At 41.1% G+C, this 19,094-nt stretch overlaps 1 protein-coding gene across 25 annotated transcripts in view; it reads left to right on the plus strand.

Moving 5' to 3' along the window:
• ARPP21 (cAMP regulated phosphoprotein 21) overlaps positions 1 to 19,094 on the plus strand; it is a 236,553-nt gene that overhangs the window by 80,488 nt on the left and 136,971 nt on the right. For 21 of the 25 annotated variants that reach the window (XM_088063698.1, XM_088063692.1, XM_088063744.1 and 18 more), the window contains one exon: positions 14,397 to 14,558. The gene's annotated coding sequence lies outside the window, so the exon portion shown is untranslated. Of the gene's footprint in view, positions 1 to 14,396; positions 14,559 to 16,821; positions 17,046 to 17,293; positions 17,559 to 18,320; positions 18,462 to 18,753; positions 18,871 to 19,094 lie in introns of those variants that run through there. The other 4 variants (XM_088063704.1, XM_088063715.1, XM_088063713.1 and 1 more) reach the window with 4 other exon arrangements.

Below are 19,094 nucleotides of genomic sequence, written 5' to 3' on the forward strand. Positions count from 1 at the left end.
GACCCTCTTAGAACATTAGAAAGAAGAATGTGAGATATGTATGATTCTTTTTTTTCTGCAGAACTACATGAAAAATGCTAGGATTTTCCACAAGTTGTAGCAAGAAAAGCATTATTTTTTTATCTTTGTTACATTGATTATTACATGGAGTGCTGATAGCGTATACATGAAATTCCAACACGTTGTTCTTTTTTGTTCTCAGATTGTTGATTTTTTTTCTCAGCAAGGCTTGGATTGACAACAGTAACTTGTAATTCACTGGAAAGTCCTTTCTAATTTCATGATTGATTTTTTTTTTGTCTTTGATTAAATTATATTATTGATTAAATTATATCTTAAAACATACTGTCATTTGGACTTGCTTAATTTTTCCAGCTGCCAGCTGAGCCTATTTTTTATTGGAAATTAATTCTCTCAACACCTATCACATAGTCAAAAAGCAAAACAAAAGAGAATCCAATTCACCTGAGCAAATAATCCTGGAAGAACAACTACTACTGAGTACCAAATGATATAATAGTAATTCAGAAAAAGAAAATAAATTCATTTCTTCATTCCTGGACTCCTGTTTTCAGGACATCACTGGGACAGCTGGGACTCAAAGTTTCTGACTCCATCAAAAACTGGGGTTTGTGTGCAAAACAGTTCTTCTATTGCAAAAATGATATCACCTCCTCTTCTAGATGTTGGGTACTGATCTGGAAAAAAACCAAACATTTTATTTTTCTCCCAGTCCACCTCCATGGACAGTGTTTTATTGTTGCAACCGAGAAATTGTTTTGGCCTGTGATCCATTGCTTCTCTTCCTCTCCTTTTCCCCTCGGGCTCCGCGAGAGGCTGGCAGAAACATCTGTTAGAGTTAAGGTACACCGCCACGACTCCGCTGATACGGGAGCCCTGTAGCACATCGCCTGTGCAGGAGCAAGGAGATGGGCTTTTCTGTCTACATGATCTATAACACTGTGCAGCTAATTCAAGAGGAGTGAGCTATTTTTGGAGGTTACCAAATGACTCAGAATAAAGAAGCAATTGTGTAACAGATGCAAAACTGAACATTCAGATTATCTGTCCGTTAAAAAACGGAAAGAAAGCAACCTAATTTCAGTTCAGCTGGAGGGAGTAGGTTTCTTTATCAACACCCCAAGTTAAAGCATGTTCCTGAATATACAGCCTTCGCTATCAGGAACTACAGATGCTTTAAAAATTAAAAAAAACCCCACTTTTTACCCCCTTCTGATGGCAAATATGAAATCTAATGAGAGATTTAAGCCAGTGTTTGATGTTGGCTGCATTGCACCAGAAGTTTTAAATCCCATTACAAAAATGACTGTCTTATTAAATGTGGAATTTAATAGTTTGCTTGTATAGTTGACAGTCAAAACAAGATCAGTAGTGTTTCCACAGAATAGGAAAAATGATAAAAGTGATAATGACTGAGTAGGAACTAAGTGTCAGCTCTGTCAGGATCATGGGCTTGAGATAAAAATTTAAATAAATAATATTACTGAAACCTTATTGATCATCTTTACTTAAAATTAACAGATTCCCCTTATAATGCTTCAGAAACATTGCAAATGTCACTACAAATTCAACACCTGGAAAGTTTTGCACTTGATTAAAAAAAAAAAAAGACTGAAATATTTACCCTTAAAAACTTAATATTTCATCCATTTTCTAAGGCAGTATATTAGGTACACTGCATGAGGTTAAGACAGTACATAACAGGAAAGAAGCAATTTTAAAACTTAGCCACTGTTATATAACCCTCATATAAAGATGAGTTGTAAAAATTAGGCTCAGGTGAAATCAGTGGCACGAATTCAACAGAGCATTGTTTTTATTCCCGCTGCCAAAATTCTTTCTTCGACCAGATCCTGGGCTTAGAGGAAATATTAGTAGTGAAGTGACTCTTCTTGTACTGTAGGCAAGATAGGGCAACCTGATTTGACCATGCTTAAGTGGAGCCCACAGGATGGAGTCAGCAGTGGTTTATCTTTGCATATTGAGCTTTGAGGGGGAAAAAAGACACATGCATAGAGTGAATGACATGGGCAGACTGATGGAGGACATACCCTGTTTTGGCTGACGTGAGGGCTGTCAGCAAATTAGCACTGGTTGAGTAGACACGTGGAGTTTTTCCTGCTGTGTTGGATTTTTCAGGTTAATATGGTGGAACTCCTTACTGTTTCTGTGCTGGAGGCTGGGTGTTAGAGAAAGCAAAGCTTGCAGGGCTGTGAGGAAGGGACAGAGCTGTGACAGTCACTGGAGCCAATCTCAGTGTGTGCTTCTCATACTTGTGACACCTACGCACAGAGAAAACTCTGCTTGTGAAGGGGAAACAAATCCAGTGTGGTTTTTTCTGCTTGGCTCTCCAACTCTAATGAATGAAAATTCATCTGGAGAAATACTAATTGGGTTTGACACCACAAACATGCAAGTAATGGGAGCAGGTTTCTCATCTAGGCAATCTGATGATCTAACAAGCTGTCTCAATGAGAATAGCTAGTTTAAGGTCTTGTGACGTTATTCATTAGTTTTCTAACACCAATCTTTACAGTACACTTCCCAATTTGATGTTGTATCTCCCTCTCTGGCTATAGGCTCTGTTCTTTTATACCCAAGATAATACTTCTTGCTAATTCATTGACAATCACCAGGAAAGAATTATCACTCCCCAGCACTTCACCATTCTCACGGTATCGCTGAGGATGCTTGTTTCACATCAATGTCATTTTATCATCAGTGGCAAGGTGACCAGATGAGTTGATCAAGAAGGTGTCAGTAAGTATTTATAAATGGATATCTGGGAAATTTGTCAATGCTGAAATTAATTTTGTGTGAGAGATGGTTGAATATTATTGTGTTTTTAGGAATGGTCAAACTGTGGGGGTGTAATAGTCAATTGCCCAGAGGAAGTATCAAAATCCTGTGATTAGCTAGTTCTTTGTTCATGTCAGTGCAGGAATTTGAAAAAGGCAAATGTGTGAGAATGTAGTTCCATGAGCATGGCAAGTAGAGAAAAACAGAAATAACAGGTCTTTAAATAATACTGGACTGGCATCATTAGGCTTGCAGCAAAGCATCCTCTGTATCTTGTCTGACTTTAAAATCATCTACAATTCTCCTTGTACAGCCTACATTCCTACTGCTCTGAGGTAATTCCTATCAGTGTAAAAAATCCCTCTTATTGAAAGTAAGTGTGTTGTTTTCATGTCAATCTAAAATAAAACTAATTTGCTATTATAGAATAACTGCATTTAATTGAAAGGACAAATATTAGCTTCATTTTCATGGATATGGAATTTGTAGAGAGAAAATGCCCTGTTCCATTCCTTAGCTCATCACAAAATTGTAATGTGGAGGGAGAAGTATTTTGTATGCACAAATAAAAATCAACAAACACAGTGTATCTAACTATTTGTCTGGGAAGTTTCACACATTTCTTCTTTTACAATGAATCATAACATGAATGTAAGTATCAATTGCAATCTTCCAAAAAGTAGAAAGTTTCAGCTACTATTTTTGGTCACTCACTGTGCAAATAAACACTTTGAATATCATAGGAAAAGCTGTTCATAAAAGGAGCATTTCTCAGTTTAGAAATACTTTGTCCTATACTATTTAGGCTATACCTATAAATAGGAATCAGCTGCTGAGAAATGAGTTTACTATGCTATATAATTCCGTTTTATTTTGCTACACAGCTAATCCTGGTTAAGGCTAAAAAATAGTTAATAGGCAGTCTGTAAGATCTTATGAGATGACATTTGGAAATCCTGCAGTCATATTAGTCATTAGCCATGGCAATATTCTGCCATAAGGCAATGAGTCAGACAATTGATTAGAGAGCCTCATCATGATATGCCCTCTGGCATGAATATGGAGAGAGGGAAAGGAAAATGAGAAAGGAGAGTGTATGGGACACAGAGCAGTAATATGGAGGAATAGAAAGGCAAAAAAGTCTAAAATAGTTTATATTTTAGCGGTAAAAGGTAATGGAAAAGAGGGAAACAGCATAAATCATGGATCTTGGGGACCCACAAGGTGTGCTACCATCCTACTTTGTGAGTGAAGTCCTGTTTCACTGGAAAATCTAACTTTTCTTACACTCCTGGCATGGCAGCTTGCTCTGGACACAAGGCAGCTGTTGGCTACCTCCCTTACAGGTGTTCACTCAAAGTCTTGGAGGGGACTGGCGTTGAAACACTGTTTTTAAATCTGCATGTTTTCTCAAATGGATATGTAGATATATATGGCTTTACCAGCTACCAACATGTGTGCTAAGGAGCATCAGCAAAATAAGCAGTGCACAGAAGCTGACAAAAGGCCTACAGGGAGCACTGGACAAATGCTCACCATTGAAAAAATTGCTAGGCACTGCAATTAAAAGGAAAGATCTCTGCTATTTAGGAGTTCGTGATGCTCTTACTGGTGGCCCTACTATGACTCCCCTGCTGCTGTTTTGGAAATTAGCACACCGCTTTTGGCTGAGGTGTGCAAGGCTGAGAACCTACACCATCCTTGCGGTCAAGCTAAAAGGCTGCCAGGTCCTAGTAGGAGGCAGGGACTACACAGAAAATAGAGTTTACTGTACAAACTATTGTACAAGCAATAAGAATGAGAGATGCACCTAAGTGCAGCTAAGATTTTACTGCAGCACTTATATTTTTTTTTAATTCATGTCCCTAATGTGTGCTATTCTCCATAGCAGGGCATGATTTGCAGTATTTCCAAATATTGTCTTGGTTTTTTCCTGCATCAAACTCATCTAGGTCTTCAGGTGATGTGCAATTTTATCAAAAATTGGTGAGCTTTGTAATTTTAATGCTGCAGATTTAGTACAATTTGTTCAAGATGCTCATATGATGAACAGTCAGAGGTGCTTGTGCCTTCAATGCAGGGGAGCTGATAGTAACATGTTCTCCATAAAGGCAAATTAAAATGCCTTTATGACAATAAATTTAAATAAATAAAAATCAATTTAAATAAATAGATTAATAAATTTAGAACAATCTTTTATAATGTTCACTGGCTTTCCTGGCTTGCTGGGCTAATCTCTTTTCTGAGGCATTTCAGAAAAGAGCTTCCTAGTCTTGTTTATGTTTATAGAAAAGATATTGCATTTATAATACAGGGAAATGCTGATTTGTTGGGGAGTTTTTTGGCTTATTTTCTAAATATTCTGATTTGTATAAAAATACTCTCCCTGAAATAAACACTTACTATAACTACTTTATAAATCAAAATTAATAATTTATTGTCTGTGCTTTTAAAAACTGTATTAATCAATACAAAACATTTCAAAATAATATATACAGATGATATTATTGGCGAACAAGATTGCTGCCAAGATCAATGTAAAACTCCCATTGTCTTCAATGAGACTGTTCTCAGACTGGGACGTAGGAGGTTACATTTTTGCAGACTGCCATGACAGAAGTTCATTATGACAGATAGTACTTTCCCCAGAATTACAATAGCCAGAAGAAAAATCAGAAGAAGCAGCTGTGAAGAACAAACAGAGGCGCCAGGAAACAGGTTGAATTTCTCAAAACGATCAAGTCAGTAAAAGGTAGAATCGGGATCAGAGCCCTGATATTTGAAGTCAAGACCTAGTGTCTGGCTGATGATGTTGCTTCACATGCAGCTTTCTCAGGTGATGCACAGCTCATCTTTCGTGGGCTCATAGAGAAAGAGATCTTGCACAGCATGCAACAACAAAATCAACTGTAAGAACAAGCTTCAGCAGATTACTCCCCACCACCACTAACTAGCTTCCATAGTGGCATCTTGCCTTTCTCCCTGCCTTATCCCCACTCTCCTGAAGTGAGTCTCACTTTGCTCTCTGTCACTTCTGTCAGCTGTGAAGCTCTCCTGACTTAGAAAAGGCAAATGGGAAGAAGGCTTCATGACTCGCATGCCCATATAAGCAGTGGATCGCAGGGCCAGGTAACAGTTACAGATTTGAAAAAAGATTTCTGTTTGCCATGCCTGTCTCACTTTCAAATTATTTAATAAATCTTTTCTACTTCATAAGAAACATTGAGGGCCTATGTCTAATTCATCTTTGGGGGACTATGGTGATATAAACACATTTAATTATCTTAAACAGCTATAATTTCATGACACAAATATTACAACAAAAATACTGTTGGAAGCTACACAGCATAAGGATAATGCCATATGCCATTAAAATATATTTATCTTAATTTTCATATTAATTGGTAGATCCTGTGGGCTGTAAATTTATCACAAGTCTGGTCTGCATTAAGAATGGATCATAAGATTGTAACTGCAGATCCTCGTGCCACTTAATAGGTAAAATTAGGTGTCCCATTAGTCACAGTTGTGACTAATTTCACCTATTCTGACATTATTATGAACATTATGCAGTTGTTTTAATATCTTTGTATAAAGATTAGCCTAGCTGTTTTATTATGTTTGTGTCTTACTCTATGATGTCTCATTTCTTTTGTGTAACTGCTATTACTAATAGTCAGTACATGAAGGAGTCCAAGGACTACACTCTTTTCTTTAGAGTACAATTATTCCCGTATAACACTGGAAAACTATGAAGGTGTCTAACATAGAAACCTTTACATGGAAACAGTCCTCAAGATTAGCAGCTATTGTGGCTCATTAATCACTAAAATTTAGGGAAATTTATGTTCAATAATAAACACAAACAAATAAAACAGAAGTTAAGGTCACGGTCCAATTTTTCAAGAGCATATAGGACATCTCTTATGCCAACCAAAGACTTTTTGAGTGCATTCTGAAATTTCTTTATGGGCATGTAAAGGTGACTGAGGATCATAATCTGGCCCTTTGTGACAGCCTCACATTCTCTGCCCAAGACATCAGGAGGCTTTGAATATAAAAGACATATCCTATAGATATCTTAGTCCAGGGCTCTTGACCCCAGAGTCAGCAAAAGAAGATGAACTGCAACAGCCATAGAAAGCAGATGAATCTTGAGAAAAACAGATTTCAGGAGGACTCTATATATTTACACACACCAGCTGTACAATATCTGAGGAGAAATAGTGAATCCCTGAATCACAGGTTGATTAAAGCTGGAATCATTGCCTTTTTTTCCTGATTGCTAAACAAAGTAACTTTATTAGAATCAGAAAACTAATTTTATTCTGAGACCTACCCTCTTTCTGCATCTGTGTCTCTTCTCTTTTTACATCTGATACTTGTTAAATTTCTGCCAGGAGTCTGCCTGCCCTCTAAAGCTCATCATCTAGCTATTGATTTAAAGAAATAATAGGTGTGTTTTATACTTTTGGCTTTATTATATACTCCTAATAACTTTCTGTAACCTACACAGCATGCAAAACAACATTAAAGAGAATGGAAGGACTGATTTCCGATTAATATGAGTTTGTTTTTTGTTTTTAAACTACAGAACATCCTCTGATGTAAAGGAGCTTCACAATTCAAATTGCTGATGAGTAGCAGTCTTGAAATGAGAGCTTAAATGAAGACAGTAGGATGTTCATGTAGCTTACTCTGTGGACCTTGGATCAGGCCCTGAGAAAATTTCAAGTTATTTGCTGTGTAGGACCATGCAGACTGATGTATAGCTACGATCCCTCGGTTTTCACAAGGCTGAAGTTACGTTGTATGGTTGTATTGTGCTGAACTTCCTTGGAATTATTTAATGCAATATGCTTCCTGGGTTTTTCATGATACTGGAAACTGATTAGACATTTAAAGTATATGGTATTAAAGAGAAAACAAACCAAATATGGAGAAGACTTTTCTCACAGCAAAGCAAATTTTCTTATCTGCAGCAGATCAGCAGTATGAGTTAATATAAAGACAGCACATAGGTAAATGGCACTGACAAGTTAATCTTCATCATTCTAGGTGCCCCATGCTTGCTTCAAACGAATATGTCATTCATAGCTGGACATATCTACCGATTCATTCATGATAGGATGGACTTTTATCCCATTAGGAACTATATTCCTTGTATTCATTTGCATGGATACTGACTCCTGCTTTACTAACTTGGGAGAGGCATAAAAGGGAACTGCCTTGGAATGGCAGGAAATAAATTTTTTATATGTACAGGTTCCCCCCAGTCTTAAGGTCAGGTTTACTAGCCAGGAAATGGAGTAAGAGTTGACGCACTTTTTAACTAACCCATTCTTTATCCCGTGACTGTCAGTAAATTTACCTTTGGCTGCTGGAATCCAATTTCTGTTGGCAGCATAGGCATTGAGACATGTACAGCTTGTGCAGATTGCCTGTATCAGTACTTAGCGGGCTCTGAATTTCATTGCTAGGCTGTTCAGTACCCCCACAATGTCTTTCAAAGTCTTCCAGGCTCTGGTTTATTGTATTACCTTTGGCAGTCTGAAGTGCAGTAATTTATATTTGTCACAACTGCCCTTCGACTGGTGTGGTGCTGGTACAACCTTGGGCTTTTTTGTCTTGTCTTTTTTTTTATCAGTGAGGGAGTCCATTATTGTGAATAATTAAACACACATAAATAGTTGATCTTGGTGATACAGCACACCACACTAAATGTCTTATGTAAAAACCATGTATTTTTACTTCTCCCTTCTCATTTGCTCGAGCTATATTAAAAAATTCTTGTCATGAAAAATTAAAGATTATAAGAATAGCCATTATTATCCTGTTTACTACATGCAGCTGATGTAGAGATATTTAGCTTTCTCCTGAGGAATGGTTTGATGTATATTTGTTTTCAATTAAATTTGCATATGCCACTTTAAAGAGAAAGATACTTTATTTATCTCTCTATTTGCTTTCACTAAGGAGGGAATAAAAGTTCCATACTTTCCCCCCCCCCCCACTTTCCTGCATCACTGCAGGAGAGCTCTGTATTGTGCATCATAAAGAGATTGGGAAGCTGGGTAATTAATCATGGGCTTTTATGTAATAGAAAGTTTAAAATTCATTAGCTTTATATCGGAGCGAGTGTTATGAGGGAGAACATGTTGTGAATGAGAGGGAGAGCCTTATAATTAAGGAAGTGTGTAAATAATAATGAAAGTCATTAGTGCCATTCAGTTTCTAAGAATGTCATAATGTAATTGGAGCATTAAAGTGAAATTTGCGATGACAAACATTAACGATACAAAAGAGAGAAAATGTGGTTATCTTTAGTTTGACAGATAATGTCAGCTTTCTTGCAAGGCCCAGATGGTGCACAGGAAAATGTTATGAACAGTTTTGTTTTAATATTTTTATGATGTGATATTTGGGGATACAATGTCACAAACACACTCGGAGGTTTACATTGGTGAACCAATAGTGGTTGGTGAGTACAGAGTCCAATGCTGAAGCAATATATAGGGAAAGTCTTGTCACTGATGTAAGATTCTTGTTGCAATAAAGGTGAGTTGAAGTGTAGCACGTTATTATGTGGCAGTGAAGTTTTCTGTCTGTCTCTCTCTCTCTCTGGATACGCACTTTGAATCTTTTGCTCCTTTATATTAAAAAAAAAAAAAAAGGAAAAAAAAAGAAAAAGAGAGGGGGAGGGAGAAAAGGAAGAAAATGATTTAACAATTATGCAGGAAATTATATGATGCTAAAATTGTACCATGTACTGCTCTTTCAATGAAGGGACTTTCTACAGTTATTCACATTGCAAAGGCTATAATTTTAGGGCGTGAAAAAATGTAGATTCCAAACAAAAGAACATTTAAATATGTCTAGTGTATAAGGCAAGGCGAAACAAAAAGAAGGCAGCTGGAGAAAATTTGAGGGAACAGTATTATTTTAAGGGCAGTGACTTAGAAATAACTGCTTAAGACTCCAAGACCTGAAAGGCCCAAGACCTCAAAATGCTGGAAGATTTAGCTTCCATGTGTTATATCCATGAAGTACAGTGTTGTGGGATTTCCTACTGCCCCCATCACTTTGTGTCAAAAGGACCTAATTTTTATGTAAGTAGTTATTCATTCTTTACTGTCTCTCTCTGCAGCCCAGTAGCAAAACACAAAAGTTGATTCCAAGTGTTGAAGATGAAGCACTGAAAATTGTTAAATTAATGCCAATTAATCTCATATTTGCCTGACAGTTTTAAGAAAAGGAACAGTGGTGCAAATGAGTGAAAGTGGAGAGATGAGGGTGATTACCTCAGCAGGATTTTAACCCATGAGAAACCTCTAAGACTTCCAACTGTATGAAAAACAACACTTTTTTTTACCACTGACAGAACTTGAAAGGTTTTTTAAATGACATAGCAAGAATTATTCTCTGCATACTGTAGGGCTGCTACTGCTTTTGGGATCTTTGAGTAGGATGGTTCAAAGTAGGGTCACACTGACTGCACCAAATTGTGGTTACATATCTGCCTTTTCTGGTCATTTCTACTGAGGATGAACAAAACCAGCGTGATGATACATAAGCTGTGTGAAGAGGTTGCCTCCAGTAGTTTGGAAAGTTTTTGGAAAGTTTGATTTAGCACTGGTTAGGCTTTTGTTCAGTTTGATTCATTTTGTTTAATTTTTTTTTTCTGGTTGCTCCTGTTCTTTGGCACATCTGCACACAATTTTGCATGTAAAGCACAACATGGCTATAAAGGGGGCAAGTATTTAATTTCATTGTGAGGGGAACTGATCTGCCAGAAAATTCTGCTACTCTCCTGAATCTGTCTACAGTGAAGGGCATCCTCACCTCCTCTTGAAAAAGGTTCATGGCCAATGTTTGTTGTTTGCTATTCTCCCACTGGATGAGTTAATAAACGTGGCCAGTGTGAGCCTCAGAGCATACACTGCAGTGAGGTAGGGTAGGCAGCAGGAAGCCAACACATCCAAGAGACACACATGCTGTGGCAGCAGGAAAGAAATACATCCAGGTTACACAGACACTGTGGCCAGGATTCTTTCTTGAGACTCCGATGCGCAAAGATTAATATTATTCCTAAAAAATTTTATAGGGAAAGTGAAAAATGATATCTGGTTGAAGAGTGTCAACATGGTAGTGTAGTATCAAGTAACTTGTGAAAAAGACCTGCAAGGTAGGTCCAGGCCTCGTGTAAATTGTAAGCCTTCTGTTAAACTCTTACATTTAAAACATTCATGTCAGAGAAGACTTGACCTTCTAGAAGCAAAGGTTAAGAGGGCACCATATTCAGGGGAATTTCAAATGGAGAAGTTGGTGTTAGTGAGTACTCAGGGTTATGTGGGCTGATTGGCATAGCAAATCTTCCATTTTTCACCTCCAAATCATTTGCCAATTTCATCCTCTAGGTTTTCATATGGTATACAATCTATAGCTGGGGTGATGGTCTTCTCTAAAATATACATGGTTTTGAGAGTTAGACCAAGCCTACAGCTCCACAAACATGTTTTCCTGCTATTCTTAATATTGTTCTGGAAGCATTTCTGCAAAACAAGTGGGGATTCCTGTCAAAATTATTTTTTTCTTCTTTCCCCTCTCTGTCATTACTGGATCCACTTGCTTACCCATGACATTCCCTGGTCCCTCAGCTTCCCTTTTTCCAGGACACCTTAAGGGCAGATGTAGGTCTGTAATGTTTTAGCAGTGAGAAAGACACTATGTACCTGTGTGAAAGCCTGTATTACCCACATCTTATTGCGGTAGCTGCAAATTGTCACCAAGGCTTGTCTGCTGGCCAGGTGTGCTGGCAGGTAACCTATGCTTTTATACTTTGCTTTAGACAAAGGGGGGCAATAAAGACTTCTCCTGGTAAGGTCTTGATGGGAAGCTGCTTCCTTGATGGAAACTGCCAGTGGAAGTTGTTTGTGACTTTTCTGGCTCCTATGCCAAGGGCTGCAACTACTCTCTGTCAGATGCTGTGTTTGTCATATGTCTCCTTAGAGCCACTCGTATTTGTGAGCCAAGCAGTTCTTGGGTTCTCAGGTGACCCTGAGCCGTTGGATTATTAAATCTCATAAATCCTATTGAAAGAGTTTGGAATTTCCTCAGCCTGATTTCTTCCCTACAGTACTCTTATATGTGCAGGTAGTGCACATTCTGTATAACGAATCACAGATCTCAAGATAACCAACTCACTGCATTCCCTGCCCGGGACTCTCCCTCCTCCTCCTTTTCTCACCATTTTCTCTCTGGCCCATTCTAACATCACAGTTCACAACACTCTAGCTGACTCTCTTCTTACAACTCTTTCTCTTACTCACCACTGCATGTTTTGTAGCTTTGTCCTATCGTGCATGCCACACATACATATTATAAAAAGTACTACTGTGCTAAGTTGCTACGTCAGAGATGTGTTTCTGTCCAGCGCAACTGAGAGCTGCCCACCACCTAAATATCTCACGCTGTCACAGCTCTTTCAACGTTGTCAGCAATGTGACTGAGGATACCAGGATGAGCCCTTGCTGTGGTTGCTGGATTACTTTAGAGCATCCTTTTTTGAGCTGCCAGCCACTCATCAGCCCATGAAACAGGCCACTGCCCCTCCTACACTGTGACCTAAAAGTTCACTAGTCCTCCTGCCTGTAAACATAAATTGAAGAAAAGGCTACAACACGAGAGACAATGTGCACAAATGCTAGCTGTCAAAGCCAGAGTTCAAATTCCTGCTCATCTTCTGAAAGTCATGGCTGAGCAGGGCTGCAGGAGCTACAGTTTCCGGTCTTAGGGGGGGGATCAGGCAACTTTTTTTTTGTGTGGGGTGAGAAACTCCACACTGTAATATCCTTTTCAAGATACACAGATATGGCACATCAAACACTTCGGGATTTCTAAAAGAAACTAAGAGGGGATTTGAAATGTCAAATACAAAGAAATGATTCTTTGCTTTCAATGGGGGAAAAAAAAAAGCTGCCTCAGCCCCTCTAGCAACAGATTATATTTTTAAAGGGTTGTTCATTGATCTTTCTCCAAAGAAAGAATCTGAGATTTAGGTACCTGATCTTAATCCTAATGAAATCCATTGCAAAATTCTTACTGAGTTCATTGGGAAGAGCAAAAACCTTAATTTTTTTTGTCAAATCTTAGCTACCAGTACATGCTTTACACAGATTGCTTGGGTAATTTTCCTTTACTTGAGATTTTGTAGCTGGAAAAATATTTCAGCTCTTCCTGAGAAGTATTTAAAACTGGAGCAATTTGGCTATATTTACATTTTGTAAAGTGCCATTTTAAACAGACACGCGGTATTTTTAAGTCCATCTGCAAATTATGCATGATTAATTTGTTTGTAACATATAGGACATAAAAGTGGAAAGAAGTTCAAAAATAAATAAAAAACCCCAAAAGTGATCTCTTTCACATAAGATTATGATGAAATACATCATCAGTTATTTTATCATACTGCTGTGCCTCAAACTGAATCATTCCACAACTCCAAAACACAACAGACTTTATATGTTAGAGGGTTTTTTTTTTTACTAAGAAATGACTAGAAGCAGCAGAAATGTGCAACCAGTTGTGCAAGATTTTATTAATGTATTTAGTAACACAATGTGCCTTCTCTCCCAGGAATCTGTGATTGCAGAACTGCAAGAAGCTCTGTATATTTTTTTGACATCTCATACTTCCAGTCTGATACTGAGTTTTGAGAGCCCAGTAAGATTTTCTTGATTTCTAAGTGAAATTGAGATATAATAACTAGAAAGTATTCTTGCAGTGAACAAGTAATATAATCTGTTATCATGCTTTGGAAATACCTTGAGCTGAGGCACTTGGTGTTTTCTGTAGGAATTTTGTGTACATATAGTTCACATGTGCTTCACCTCTATATGTTGGTTCTATTGGCAGTACCAGAGTCCTAGAAAGCATGTGCTGCTGTTTAATTAGTTAGATGTTTGCTTAAGAAAATACTTGGTGAAATAGGTCTTGCATCCATTTTCTTTCCCCCATTACCTTGAAATTTTGTCACAGACAGAAAAAAGTATCAGAGGTCTGAAGAGTTGATCAAGTTCTGTTTCTGCTTAAAAACACAGCTTCTGCCAACTTTCATGAAGATTAAATGGACAATTATCCCTGTCCATGTTTACAGATCAGGACAGGCAGCAGCAAGTCATTGCCGTGGTTTGCCACCTCTTCAATATTATGATCGTGCAATGATTGTGGTTTTTCTTTCTACAAAGAAAAGTCCTGAAGAAAAGGATGTAGGCTTCATATTCTGTCAGATTCGTATCTGACTGAGAAGGTCTGAGGTGACTTCTTAACAAAGGAAGGCAATTTATTTGCACATGCTGTGTCTGATGCTACTCAACATTCTGAGCTGAAAACTACATTACATGATACTGAAGCAATACTGTTGTTTTTTTTTTTTTTCCCCTGATTATTTCCACTGGTATTGATGTAGCTGGTATCTTTTAGCATTTGGTAACTTGCTCCAGGCACATCCAGCCTCACAGGAGAGGGTGGAATGAACTGCCAGACTACAGCTTGGATTAATTTTTATCTTCTTACAGATCTGACGTACAGTTTTGGCTCTTCCCACTCTGAAGGCACTCCAGTATCTCAACAGTGGGAGACAAGCTGTGGACACGTGGCTGTTTTACATGTGCATTGTGTCTAGTGACTGCAGCAAAGTTCTGAAACGCTCACTGTTCTCATCCCCTTCCCTTCTGGAGGTGAGTTTCAAGGCATTTATTGAAGGCATGAGTGAGTACTGCTTTTGTGTCCTGGTGCAGTGTGCATTCTTTCCCTCCTCTGGGTACCCTGCTTGGGAGTAAGGAATGATGGGCAGCAGCCAAATGAGGCCCTCTCCATTTCACTGTATGTTCAGAAGAGTTTTGATAACCATCTTGGAAAATTGACTTTGGTCTGTTGTTGAGATGGCTGCAACATCAAATGGAAAAAAGCAAAGAACTGGTCCTTTCCCTGTCTCCAGGTGTAGCACACGAGTGCCACTTATAGCCTCTCTGCTGGTCCTTTTGCTGTCAGATGGAACCTGTAGCACAGTGTGGGAATATGTTAAAGAATGAAATTAAAAGTAGATGGAGCCACATGCGACCATCCTAGGGGGAAACCACATCAGGAGGTGCATTAGCAGAACAGGTTTTGGTGTGCCTGGCTGAATGCCTCTGATCACTTGAAGCATGTACCAAGAGCCAGCTAATGCACACCCTGTTGTGGTTCATAACTCACTGTATTCTTCCAGTCTGATTCTGTTCAGCAGTCCCCAGTAAAAGCAGGTGTTTGCTTCTGAGAGGAAATAGGGGTTCCAGGGGTGCAAGGATAATACCTAGTGAAGCAAACATTTCCCTGCAACTCTCTCCCGGCCTTCTGTATATTTGTCCATATTTACTGGTACACAAGTTCTGCTACATTCATTAATCGTGGCAAACTGTCTTCTCTAACTGGGGCTTTCTGAAAGCACATCATGAAAGGAGTGCATTTTTAACTGTGTATTTTAATAAGAATTGTCTGTCTGTGGGAGTTGGGTTACTTGTATCACCACAGACAGAAATGATCTCTGAATTTCATAGGACCTTGGTGCTTTGTATTTATTGACTGTTTATTTTTCATCCATAGGATTACTAATTGCAGCTAGTACCAGACGCTTCTGTCTCCTTTCAGGTTATTGTAGTAGAGGGCATTGTACCAGATGCATGGTTATTCACAGACATGCATTTCCAGCAGCTGAATTGCTGGATCTGCTCTAAATGATCTATGGCAATTACATTTGGCGTTGTACTGCTATAATTTTACTGCATATTAATAGCCACCTAGCAAAGAGGTAAATGCCCTTTTCTCGGCTGGGTGCAGAATGAATGCCTGGATGTATTCAATTGGGTAAAACGAGGCCTGGGTTTTAAATGCATAGCAGAGCGGTTTTATGTATCGGAAACGCATGTGCCGGTGAATTGCCTGTTTCCCTGCCTTGATGGTGTGTAGCAAGGCTCCGAGGGAAATATCAAGCCAGATCCTAGATAGAGACATGCTGGGCAGGGGAGGGGGAAGGGGATCATGTGCCCCATTTTTAGTGGTTCATCTGCTACCACCCAAAATCTGCTGCAGTCTTTTTTTTTTTTTTTTTTTTTTTTTTTTAACCCCTTTCTGCAGCTCGGCTGATCACCCTGAAGGCTGTCAGGTTTCACCAGCAAAAACAATAATTAAAACTACCCTCCCTAGACCGTTCACTTAAAGATGTCCTCTGGAGTCAAGGCCCATTTCCTTCCCTGTATATTCTTCTTGGGGGTCGTGTGTCGAGGGCGACAGGGAGTGGGTGGGAGCAAATAACAAGGAATCGGAGGGGATTAACGAGCTTTTTCCTTATTAGCCCCGCTCGGGTGCTTTGTCTCTGCTCCTGGCTGAGGATGGGCTGACGGGGAGGGCTTGAGGGACGGGGTGGGGGGGGGGAAACAATGTGACTGGAGGGCCCGGCGTGCAGGAAGCCACAGGCACGAGGGCGGGCGGGCACACAGACAGACAGACAGACAGACAGACAGACAGACAGAGACAGAGACAGAACCCACACACAGACAGACACCGGCCCGTCCGGGCCCCTCCGGGCGGAGCGCGGGGCTGGCTGGGGTGCGGGCGGGCAGCGCAATGGCGCGGTGGGCAGCGCGGCAGCCGGGGGAGCGGCAGCCGGAGCGGCGGCGCTGAGCGCAGCGAGCGCGGAGCCGGCGAGCGGCGGAGCCGGAGCGCGGCGCTGCCTGCGGACCGGGGCGCACCACGCTGCGTGGGCGGGGAGAGAGAGAAAGGCAGAGGGAGAGACTCGCAGACAGACAGTACAGCCCGGGAGCGCGGCAGATAAAGGACGGAGGACAGGGAGAGAGGAGCGAGCCAGAAGGGGATCCAGGCGGGCGGCGAGAGCGGACGGGCAGAGGCGGGCGGAGCGGCGGACCGGGCCGGGACAGGACAGGAGGCGGCCGGCGGGTCGGGCGGTGCCGCCGCGGCCACCGCGCCCGGGCAGCACCGCGGCGCGGCGGCGGATCTCCTCCCGCGGCGGAGGCGGAGGAAGAGACCATGTCTTTCAGGAAGACAGTCACTGTACTGTAACAGCAGCGTATCCGCAGCAAAATAAACAAACCGGCCAACCAAAAATACCAAACAAACAAAAATAGCCCGAGCCGCCAAGACGCTGGGGGCAGATCCCGTTTGCAGGCAAGGTAAAAAAAAAAAAAAAAAAAAGAAAAAAAAAAGAAAAAAAGAAAAAAAAAGGAACGAAAAAAACCAAAAACAAAACCCAAGGAAGCCAAAGCAGAATCTGTCGACATTTGCGTGGCGTGATGTTCTTTGTTGTCGCGATTTTTTTCTTGTCTATTTTTTTTTCTTCTAGCATGTGTTTTCTGTCATTTCGTTGGAGTCATTCGCCCCATCCCCCCCCCCACCCCTCCCCGTGATCTTTTAATTTTTGAGGTCAGGGCGTCTGGAGCATGTGGAGCGGAGAGAGGGGGAAACAGGAGCTGTGTATGGAACTGGGGCTTGCCTTTATTGCGTGCGATGGGCAATTATTAATAGCGGCTGCAGGATTCCGGCTCTAAGATGTGGTATTTACTAGAGGGGGAGGGAAAAGGAAAGGAAAAAAGGGTGTCGCTCGTAGCGCGGCGGGGCAGGATGCTATCGGTGCTGGAGCCTCGCACGGGACTGCGGAGCGGCAGCGTAGCGGTGGTGACAGCCAGGTAGGGCGGGAAGGGCTCGGCACGGAGGGCGGCGGCTTCCCAAAGTTTCGGCCGCCCTTCGGTCATCGCCAGAGGCGCTGCTGGCGGGAGCAGAGGCGGGTCGGGGTCGGGCGCGGAGGTGAGGTGGCCGGTGGCCGGGAGCCGGGCTGGGGCGGGGGAGACGAGCCCCAGGGAGTGGGTCAGCGGGGGGGAGATCGCCCTCCTCCTAGCCCTCGTTTTCGCAAAAATGGATCAAACTCTTAAGAAAATCTCAAGTTTTACTCGCCGCTTTGTGAATAGCATCGCGGGATCCGCTTTCAAAGCCGTGTTTGCTGGAGGGCAAGCCTGGGCTGCTTGGACTGGCATTGTTCTTAAGGGTGGCGATGTGAGGGCAACAGATTTATCTGATGCTTCCTTAGCATCTCTTTTTGCATGCGGTGGAGGAGGATCACAGTCCAGGAGTTACGGCCGTGTTGTAAGGTGTCCTGTTTTCACAAAAAAGCAGTTCATGTTTCTCCGCTTGGTGTATTCTGCCTACTTGTCTGTGCGTCTCAAACGATATCGCTTGTAAATCTAACCCCGACGTGCTCATCTAGCGCAGCCATTGCGCAGCCTTGTTTAATTGCTGTTATTTATTTTGCCTTCATTTACCGTGTCAGCCAGCGGGGGGAACACGCTCAGATTCCGGGTGCATTTTTACGCGCTAGGTGTGTCTCTGCGCTTCCAGGTGTGTGCGGTTTTGCTTAAAACTCATCCCGCCGCCGTGTGACATCGCTGTAAATGTGCCGGGAGGGGAAACAAAAGCATTAGAGAGCGACACAAGTGTCTGTGCATCACCTGTTTGACTTCTCTGCCATTGATTGCAATGCTGAGCCAGATGCATGCCCGGTGCGCGTTCTTCTAAATGGCATACGCACATTTTAGGCAAGTACAAAGCAATTGAAGCTGAGGGTGATGGGGAGGGGGGTAAAAAATACCCAACCAAACCAAAACAGTACTGTAAACCGATATGCAACTTTTCAGTCGCGTAATTTAACCGCACGCTGGTTTTGTTTTAGCAGTCTTCGTCACGGATCGAGGCAAGTTTGTGTGCACTATTGGGCTTGCAAATTGCTAATCTCGCACTGACTTTGCCTCTCAGTTCCCAGCTGGGAATGGTTACCTTGAGAGCTGTGCTATCAGCACTGTCAGAGCATGCTCCGGTGGGGAGATCGGGTGTGTTCTATTTTTAATACTATTTAATGAAGATGCTTCTCACTCTGCAATATACGAAGCATAATGGAAGAGCAGAGCGATGATTGGTTATGGATACTGGAAAAGGAAAAATGCAAAGGTAAAAACGGAAATCCCTCAAATATTTCTATTACATTAATGAAAGAAAATGCAGCTGTGCCAGAAAGGTGATTGATTAGCTCATTTTAAGCTGAAGAGTTTTGTGGTGTCTAGAATGCATTTCCTTTTTAAAGTTTTTTTAAAAAGTTGCATGGAGCAAACTAGCTAGATTATTTTGTGCTATTGGTAAGTCTTGTTCTATGTGGGCATGCTTAAGTTGAAGAA

The sequence above is a fragment of the Pseudopodoces humilis genome, chromosome 1, assembly GCF_049639895.1.
Source record: "Pseudopodoces humilis isolate 2021_Gansu_Grassland_sample_001 chromosome 1, ASM4963989v1, whole genome shotgun sequence".
NCBI classification, from domain to species: domain Eukaryota; kingdom Metazoa; phylum Chordata; class Aves; order Passeriformes; family Paridae; genus Pseudopodoces; species Pseudopodoces humilis.